Raw genomic sequence first — 9,020 nt, forward strand, 5'->3', positions numbered from 1 at the left:
CAATTCTCCGTACCACAATTTCGGCTTTTACTTAATTGTTTTTATGATGCTAAACTTCGAATTTTGGTGCTACCAAGCTTGAGACCTTCTACTTTTCTATAATGGCTTTGGGTGTGAAAGTGTAAAAGCATGGTGCGTGCCATGAAGTTCAAATCTCAGTGTCGTCTTCCACTTTTGTATAATAGTTTTGGATCCAGAATTTTAAAAGTACTAATCTATCAACCCGTGCTTCCACACGGGCTAATTATATTTATTTTAAAAATAAATTATACAACTAATTATTATAATTATCTATCTCACGCACTCCCATCTATTGGATATTCTAACACATACTATAAAATATATATTTCTCATAATATAGTTGCAATAGATTTCATTTTGCATCACATCTCCATGTGTGTTTGATATATATATTTAATTAAACTATTTATTTATGAATTAGTGTTCTTATCTCACTTATCATGGGTAACATTTTTATATACATAATAATACCATAATGATAGAAATATTAATTTAGAATTTTACATTGATATGCTTTAATATTTTATTATAATTATATAATTTAGATTTAGGGGTTACGTAAACTTGTAATAATAACATAGTTGGATAATTTACACACAAATTAGTGGCTGTTTTGCATTATTGTTTTAATGGCATATGTGGGTAATTTACACGAAGATTAGGGGGTTACTTTATGTTTTTTTAAATGGCAGAGGTGGATAATTTAGATATATATTTAGGGGGTTACTTTAGTCTATTTTTATAATGACAGAGGTGGGTAATTTATTAAAAAAGATAACAAATCCAATGACTATTATGATTAGAGTAGTTAGATGGATGGCCAGATGTTTCTGATTTTTGTGGGAATTTTTAGGAATTGTCTATTTTTTTAGAGTGTCCACCTAGAATCCTAAGTGGCTTCACGTGGATGCTTCGAAGGAGCCTCCAATTAATATAGTAAGATAATGCGTGTCTCATAGAGTTCAAATATTGGTGTTACTTTTCAATTTTTTCTGCAATGGCTTCGGGAGTTTGGATGCTAAAGTGTAAAAGCATGATGTGTGTCGTATAGTTCAAATTTTGGTGAAAGCGCGCTTTTAGTTCTAAAGCATACATTCGTATGTTAGAGTTCAAAACACACGAATATACCATGTATAAATCACACCGACAAAGTTACAACTATACATGTTTTTTTCGAGAACTTATCTGGGCAAACATTTTATTAAGAAGAAGTGGGAGTTTGATTACAGCACACGCACCCGACTTCTTACCAAAAACTATAGGACCACAAAAGAGAAAAAAAAACGACCTACTTCTAAAGACAAAGAATAACTAACCATTCGGTAAAATAAAAACCGTTATGTCCACCATGCCGGCAGAGATACAGCATCTAGCCTCCTCGATGATGTTCTTGGGCCGTGTTTAGAAGCCAAAAAAAAATTGGCCAAAAACATCACATCATTTTTTTTGAAAAACCAAAAACATCACATCATGCATTTGGACATATACATGATTGCATGAAGTATTAAATGAAGTCTATTTATAATTTTTTTTGCACTGATGGGTTGTAAATTGAGAGGCGAATCTAATGAGCCTACTTAATCCAAATTATGGATTAAGTAGGCTCATTAGATTCGCCTCTCGATTTACAACTCATCCGTGCAAAAAGTTTTGTTAACAGATTTCATTTAGTAATCAGAAATAGCAAGATTCCATTTCAAAAAATTTTGGCCAAATGAACTAGACAAAGCCTTGATCACACATGGGGCTGGTCACATCAAAAGAAATCTTATCAATTAGAAATATCAAATAAAATCTGTTTATAAAACTTTTTAGACAGATGGATTCTAATTCGCGAGACGAATCTAATGAGCTTGATAAAGCTATATTTTACTACAATAATGCTACAGTAATAGTTCTTTTGTAGCCAAAGTTTCCAAGTGGTGAGGACTACAAAGTGTCAAACCCCTTACGGCTTGATTAGTTGATTTGGCCACCAACTTCCTGCTAGTCAACCACCAGTCTAGAAGCTCCCCATGCAGTGTGGGTAAAAGAGCCTGATACCCTGAGATCCGTAATAGTTTGAACCAACACTCTCACATCCTAGCAAGAGGTGGTCAATCGATTTAGGCTCCTGGCCACAAAGGCACAGTTCCCATGCGGCCGCGTTTGGTTACCCCTAAAAAAAAATTTCACGAAAAGAGAATCTTGCATGCATGGAGTACTAAATGAAGTCAATTTACGTAACTTTTTCACAAATTTGTGTAATTTTACGTGACAAATCTAATGACCTAATTAATCTATGATTTGCTACAGTAATGCTATAGTAACTATGCTCTAATCATGCTGTCAAAGATCTTATTGGATTCGTCTAGCGAATTTACCCGGGAGGTCTGCAGATGATTTTGTAATTATCTAATACTACTAATTACTGGTCAAAGGTGCAAAATGTTTTTGCGAATTTTTTTCATCCCAAACCAAACACTGCCGGATCGATTGCCGATCAAAAGAAAATTTTGCATTTTTGCCGGGTCACGTGTCTTCCAAAGGGTCTTGCCCCCGGTGACTATACACGTCTTGCTCTAAACTCTATGAGAAAACATATTACATGGAGCGGGAAATGTTGGAAGCAAGCACCACACATGATCGGCCTGTCCCAAATAAAAGTTAGATAACTTCTTGTACACATTATAATGCTTTTTTTGTGGACTACTATGTTGAAAACACAAAAACAAATCTAGAATGACATATAGTATGTTACTTAAGTAAACATGATCCATAACCAATTAAGAATTTACGATGATAGATGACATGTCAAGAGATTATGGGCCAAGGACTCTCTTCTTTTTTTTATTTGGAGTTCAAATCTCAGTGTTGCATATAAGGTGTGAACGTCAATCTGTTTTTGGGAGAAGGCAGTACATTGATTTACAAACATATATAAGGTGTGTTTAGATGCTTCCATGAGCACAGGCTTTGCATTCGGCCGAAATCCTGGCTAAGACCGGGGCTGCGTTTTTGTATCGCTATAGGGCCTGTTTGGAATCGTGTTTCTCGCGTTCGCGATGCGTTTCGCGCGACTGTGAGCCGCAGAAACAAACAGGGCCATAGTCAAGTGGTGGGAGCAAGCACCGCACGTGACAAATCAGCCCCGGGGCCCGCCACAAGGCCGATCTGTGCCATGCGGTGCACCCAGCCGGACAGGCGCGCCACAGCGACGGCACGGGCCGGCCCTCCATCGCCCGCAGCAGGGTCACGTGGCCCACGACATGGCTCGCGCTTTTCTTCCGAACCTGAATATGGACCGGGGGGATGCGTCCTGTCCGAGATCGGGATCGGTGAACCTACTAGACTGCGCCGCTGCGCGCACGCCGCACGCTCGTGTCCCCCGCGCCGCCGGGGCGGGCTGCCTCTGCGCGGCCACCCGCTCCTGTCGACTCTGCGGAGGGAGTCCTACAGTTGATGGTCCGATCAATGTTTTTTCTTTTTCCGTATACTAGTGGAGATTGCGGCACGTGTTTAAAGAAACTATATAAAAATAATTGATTACACGAAATGGAGGATGGCAACAATAAAATTTTATTTCATTCATTCAATTAATAATAAATGCAAAGTGCAAACTATCACTTATATACAAAACATAGGATAAAAAACTTTTGTACTTATCTTCCTAATTTAATTATTCAGGAACGAATCTATATGTTGGTCCAAGTCGTAATAAATAGAAACCAAGGTGCCCTTTTGTCCCCATCTTTACTATGAACAGACCCATCATACTTTGCGATTAGCTTGTGAATATTATGTGCAATATGTTGAAACCACTCTGCTGATCCAAGGTATTAAATCTAGTTCTGCGTCGAGAGCTCGTTCGGGATGTTCCAATTCCCTACACACAAATGAAAGCTTGGATCAATAATTACTAAACCACAGTTATCAGCTAAAAATCCAATAGCCTTGTATACCTGTTCTAGTTCTACGACCAGTATCACTCCAATTACTGCAAACTATATGGATCCAAACAATGCTTGTTGTGAAGATAAACATGAGTATACAAGAGCATTAAATATAGCCTCAAGTACCATCCTCAGCAATTAACATTGATTATTGTTTTCAATATCGGCAATGATAGATCTTGCTTCAATGATGTCGACAACATCAACAAATAGTGTAGAACCCAATAGAGCATATGGGACTATTGATTGATGTTAATATTTGCGCTTTCAGTAAAATAATGAATACCAACTTATATGAATATGCTGCACCAGACGTTTATGAGACGTGTGCAATGCTTTGGCTTCAGCCTTCCGACGCTGATAATTTTCCCTTGCCTTTGCGCTTCTTTTTTTTCTCCTCCGGCAAATTAGCGTATGTTTCCTTCTCTTCTGCCAAATATGTTCTGCCAGGTCAATAATTAGAACAACTATCTATTGATAACAGGAAACCATTAAGAAAATAAGATGTACAATAGGAATGTAGGTGAATGATTGGCTAGGATTTCCTCACATAGACATTTTCCGCCCATCATCCCACAGAAGTATTGAACTATTGCTACTATGGGGCACAACCATCCTGGTAATGTAGTGCCAATAATGTATTTTCCATAAAAAAGTGTTATAACAGGAAAAGTTTTCAATTGTTTGTGGTGACTCACATTTAAGAAAATCTGGGGCAATCATCTACCCATATAGATTATTGACATTGCCCAACCAAGAAAGCTTCCAATTTGACTTCCACTGCCATGGCTGAAAGATGAATGTTCTTGATCATCCTGCGATGCAAGAACAAATTAATTAGTCATGTTAATCGTCATTCAAGTTACAGGTCTTTTATGTCAGAAATATATTTGGTGTAAAATGCTTTGGATACCGGGTTCTGCCACAACCCTCAAGTTTGAAACTGGTAAGCAAATATCAGCTTACCTTAAACAGTAAAACAGTAAAAGTCTTCTTCCCATGGTATGACAGTTCTACTTGGCACTTCCCTATGTGTGTTTCCAACTAAAAGGTGCAAGAGACACATGCTGAACAGAAGACCCAGCCATGGTACCTGAATTATATTGATAAACACTTTTGTAGCTCCAACCTCAAGAAATAAAGTAAAATGTTGGTCGCAGATTAACTTACCACTGAGAGGGCATTTTTCATTCTAGTAGGTGATGCAGATTGTGCTGTAGTGATCTCAGTATCTCACCAATTAAAGGTTCCCTTTGGCCATTCGTTTGTGGAGGCGTCCTTGATGATTCACAGTTGTTGCCCAACCATGTACCAGCAGTTAGCACTGGACTCCTTGATAAAGGTCTAGCTGACCTGTAAAATCGACTAAAAGTTAAATGCTCCTGATCAATTTGTGTTTGTTTGCATATTTCTTAGTCGGCAAGCAATAGGAAAAAACAGCATCATCTAGCACAATAGCCACTTAAGAGTACTCCATTGGCCTATTGGTACCATACAAGTAAAGAAAATAAATAATACATCTATCATTGTTTGAACATTAGTAGCTCAAGAACATTACATATAGTAGCAGTCTGAGGTAGCTCAAGAACATTACATATAGTAGTAGTCTGAGATGGGGCTGCATGGAGTATGGTATTGTTCGGCAAATTTCGTATTAACATAAAATAGGTGAGCTTGGAATAGGAATTGTAGCATCTGACTGGTGGTTGTTTATGGATGCCCCACCATCCCTGGCACCCAAAAGCTTCTCACGTAATGAAGTATCCCCTCGCTGATGCTTCTAAGGCTGAAAATCATGAGGATCCCCAAAAAAGTGGAGAGAATTTATTTAGAAGATAGTTACAGTAGTAGTTTAAGTTCTGCGACAATATCAAGTGAATCTGGCCTGAAAACAAATAAATGTTTGCATTTCATTAAGAATAATCTAATAAGACAACTGACAGCAATGTCCTACCAGGAGCGCCTCACAGCAATGAAGAGCAGTAATAAACTACTAAGCTATGGGTGAGACATTATGAATAAATGAATCCAAAAGTACAAGATATATGTGGTTGCAGTGTTACAATTGTTAACAGATTGTTGCAGTGTTACAATTGTTAACAGATTGTTGCATTATTTTCCCAATATATTAAGAAAGTTACCCATGCAAAGTGGATGCAGATTATCTACACAAATTTTAAGGTAGTCACCTTGCTGGTTGCCCTGGATTTATTCGCTTTAAGATGGTGGTAGATGTGGCTATAGTATATTGTCTGTCCAGTTAGGATCACAGTAGTTATTGTATACAGCTGCATTACAAAAGCTAGGTTGAATCATTCAGCTGCAGGAATCAAAATAATACAAGTCCAAAAACTTGGTATCTATCATGCCTTACCAATGCCATGTAAAACTGGGTCGGCAGTTGCAACATAAGTAAAATGAAAATATTAAAATAGACACATATTTCAAAAACCAAAGCTCGTGTAATCTCATGGATAGATTTCATCTCATCAAACAGGAAAAAGTTCATTCAGTGTATAAATTCATAATAGAGCAACTTGTTGGCAAGCAAACATCAGAGCAGTAGATGCCACATGATTACAGAGAACACAATAGATCTATTGGAACATGTCTTTTACAGATCTAAAATTGGAATTCTTATCTAAGTGTCCCTATTTCATAGGACAACAGTATTCTGGTTTGCAGGTAATTGCAAATGTACAATCTGAGCTTAATAATGCTGGTTCACACCTTCAGGGAATAGCACAGGTTGGCAGAAATGAAAGGAATAATCCCCATATGTAGGAATAAAAACACCTCATTAAACTATACCAAATAATGATATTATATTTAACAGGAAACAGGTATTTTATCAAAGACAAAACTATACAGCGTAACAAAGAATTCAGCAACACACATATACAGCGTTGGAGGCAGCTTAAAGTATGTAATTTTGGTTTAGGCAAAGAATCAAAATGACTTAATTAGTTAAAAACAATTCTTTAATGTCTCATGCAAAGATTAGTAATTTTTCCCTTTCTAGACTTTCGAGGGATTAAAAAACTAAAAACAACCACTAACAAGATATTTTATTTAGATACTTCTTCCTTTCATCTTTTCCCATCTAATATTTCGGAATTAAATAGGGAAATCATCAAACATTGCAAACCCACGATACTGTGTTGCAGGAGGTCCTCACGAGCTCGGAGGTCTCGTCGAGGTTCAGGCTGCAGTTCGGGTCACTGAATGTGGGACCAAACACATTGCCTCCGCCTTCTCTGATTTGCTTTCAAGCGCATCGATTGGTGACGGCCAGCTGCTGTCGGGCTTCCGATTCCGGCCGACCGATGAGGGGGCTGAGCTACTCACGCACTAACTCTCCAGGAAGGCGGCTGACAGCCCGACGCCGGCTTCGTCCCTGCCGCGTTCTATGAGGTCGACCTCCACAGGTCCGAGCAATGGGACCCGCTGCTGGCCGGAGGCGGCGGAGAGGACGGCGGCGGCTACTTCTGCAGGAGGAGCGTCAAGTTCCTGACTTCCTGTATGCGCGGGGAGGAGGCCGCTCGCGCGCCGGCGCGAGGCGTGGGGAAGCAGGTCGGGGTACGGCCATGCGTGCAGGCCGTGGGAAGGAAGCCCGCGACTGTACGGGTAAGGGGATGGGAATGCAGGTAGTGAGGCCAGGAGGTGGAGCATGTCGAGTGCGGAGGCGAAGACCAGATCGGATGGATAGAATACCTCGCACGGCAGCTCCAGGCGCCGGACGCCGCCGCCCGCGCCTGCTCCCTCGCTCGCGCCAGACGCTGCCGCTACCTCGCGCCTGCTCGACAGCGCTCGGCGTTGCAGCCCCAGCACCGGGCGCCGCCGCTGCCCCGCGTCTGCTCCACAGCACCGGCTGTCGCGGCTCCCGCGTGCGACGGCCAGACCGCCGCCCCCAGGCAACATATATGGAACAAAATCGCCGAGCGGGCAAATATATGGAAGGCAAACCCTGATTTGTTGCTGATAATTTGCGCGAGGATCAGGGGGAAACGATGAATGGGTGGGCGGGTACACGGAGGGCGGGTAGAGAAGGCGCGGTGACTAAACTTTTTTCGAGATGGCGGAATCATTCTGCATTCATCAATTTTTCGGTCCACCAAAGTGTCGTCAAACTATTTCGCCTTACAAGTGGAAGTGGAGGATGTTTTGTGAGGGGTATGGATAGATTAGTCTTTGTGATAATTATTATCAATTCTTTCATTCTTTATAGTATAGATTTTTGTCATTTTTTGATAAAACAAATTGAGAGGTAGAAAAATTGTATAATAAGGGAAAAATTGTAGGAAAAATTTTCATAAAAAATTTAAAGAAAAAATTGAAAAGAAGAGTTTTGAGACAAAAATTTTGAAGAAAAAATTCTGGCATTCAAACAAAGAAAAATCAAGGTGGAAAAAGTTTGTAGAGAAAAAATTGAAAAAAAAGAAATAAAAAACTTGTGCTCCGGCCTTCCCGCCGCCTCATCTCCTTCCTGCTCACCCCGCCTCAAGCCCGTCGATGGCCATGTGCGAGGTGGGCGACCACACATGGCCTGCAGAATTGAAGGGCCCCTAAATTGTTCTTCAAGGTCCATAGCAGATGGCTGTTTAGAGCAGCAACGGCCTATGACCTCTGGAACTAGAGGGAAATAAAGTAGCAGTTGCCCATGTCGATTCCTTCCACGCGAAGACACCGTCATTGTCGCCAATGGCTTCATTCGACTGATCGACGTGAATACTGACACCATAACCGCGTCGCTCGTTGCTCGACGGCTGGCGTCCATCCATGCCGAGGTCGAGGTGCTGTCGCTAGTCGCCGCGCCGCTGACCGCACCGTCGTCAGCCACACTGTGGCTAGCTTGCCGCGCCGTCGCTATTGTCGCGTCGCTCTGTTGCAGCCTTGCCACGCCACCACTGTGGGCCTCCATTTGCGTTTCGCACACGGGCCTCTAAATCTTGGAGACAGCCCTGCCCCGCTGCTCTCCTTGCCTCCGCGCTGCCGTGCCTCTGCCTAGGCATCGCTCAACTCCCTAGCAGGGCCGTCGAATGGGCAGTGCAGCCGGCGCATTAGCAC

The 9,020-nt window shown here is 41.2% G+C and overlaps 1 pseudogene; it reads right to left on the bottom strand.

Annotated features, from left to right (window-relative positions):
* Positions 1-3,560: 3,560 nt before the first annotated feature.
* LOC120661005 lies at positions 3,561-8,003 on the bottom strand (annotated as a pseudogene).
* Positions 8,004-9,020: the final 1,017 nt, after the last annotated feature.

The sequence above is a fragment of the Panicum virgatum genome, chromosome 2N (genome assembly GCF_016808335.1).
Source record: "Panicum virgatum strain AP13 chromosome 2N, P.virgatum_v5, whole genome shotgun sequence".
NCBI classification, from domain to species: domain Eukaryota; kingdom Viridiplantae; phylum Streptophyta; class Magnoliopsida; order Poales; family Poaceae; genus Panicum; species Panicum virgatum.